Below are 1,281 nucleotides of genomic sequence, written 5' to 3' on the forward strand. Positions count from 1 at the left end.
GCCCGCCTCCCTGCAGGCTGCCTGCGATGGGGTAACTGGCCAAACCCAGCCCTGATCTCAGCCCCTTCCTCTCCGGGCAAGTGTTTCCAACACAAATCAGGGCAGGAGGAGGTTTCCTGCTAGGATCAGGATCCCTTACCTGGGCAGAGCTGGGGGAGAAGCTGAGAACCCCCACAACGCTGATGCCAACAACTGCGAAAAACGAGGCAATGGACACGATGATCCAGAACGTCCTGGATGGAGCTGTGAAGTGTGCTGCAGCCCTCCTGTCCTGGGAGCCGAGGCAAAAGGAGGAGGGAAGAGGAGTCAAAGTTAACCCTTCATCTGGTTATTCGTCACCATAAAACGCACTTCCCGCTCACAACACAGATCCCTGTGCAAACTGCTGGGCTCTGAACGCAGAACTGCCCGAACATCATAGCAGCCCTGGAATAAGGTCACTGTTATCCGCCAGTGACGGAGTTTCAGATCCCAGTAAGCAGCGCTCCCACAGCCAAGCGCTTTCTTCTGCAGCCATGGAAGCATGCAAATGCTGCAAACCCGCTGAGGAAGGGCTGGAGCAGGAAGCTTTCCACAAACAGGGGCTGCTGCTGCACTTTAGCAGCAAATGAAATTATTTTGGTTTATAGGAGAAATCCCCAGAGAACCTTCAGCTGTCGAACCAGGCCCTGTGTGGATTGATGCTGCTCCCTTGCCCATCTGCCTGGTTGGTTGGGTTTTATTTTCTTGATAAGTTTTTCTTCATGCAGACCAAGCTGTTACTTGAAGCAAAAGAGCTTGGCAGTCATGTGGCATTTCTAGCGGCTCGATTAAAATCCACTTTAATTCTTATACTGAAACAATTACGTTTAACCTAACGGCACATGAAATAATTTTTTACAAAGCAGAAAGAATGTGCTTTCAATAATAGAGTTTCAACCACACTGAAAAAAATAATAATTGTCTGTTTTTCAACCTTCTGAAGCACATAGAGAAAAGCAAAAAATGCCCGTGGTTTGATTTGCTGCAAGTCTTAACAAAGTTAAAACCGCCCAAAGCCGAAAGCTCCTCAATTCAAACGCAACAGAGCCCAAGCCCTCCAGTAACGGGCAGGTTTTCAATAGCTAACGGAATTCCCTCGGGTAGGAAAGGTGCGAATAAAGAAATCCAGCAACTTCCATCCCTCAGCAGGCTGCAGTTCACATGTGCTCATGCATCCCGAGCGGCTTGGCAGCGTGCAAGCCGGGGCGCTTTGGCATCTCTAACCTGCCCCCCCCCCCCCTTGTTCACCGCGGGTGTGTG

General features: G+C 50.3%; 1 protein-coding gene across 1 annotated transcript in view; it reads right to left on the reverse strand.

Annotated features, from left to right (window-relative positions):
• BRICD5 (BRICHOS domain containing 5) overlaps positions 1-1,281 on the reverse strand; it is a 7,534-nt gene that overhangs the window by 3,151 nt on the left and 3,102 nt on the right. The window lies entirely within an intron of this gene.

Source organism: Egretta garzetta, unplaced genomic scaffold (assembly GCF_000687185.1).
Source record: "Egretta garzetta isolate BGI_Z169 unplaced genomic scaffold, ASM68718v1 scaffold71, whole genome shotgun sequence".
NCBI lineage: Eukaryota > Metazoa > Chordata > Aves > Pelecaniformes > Ardeidae > Egretta > Egretta garzetta.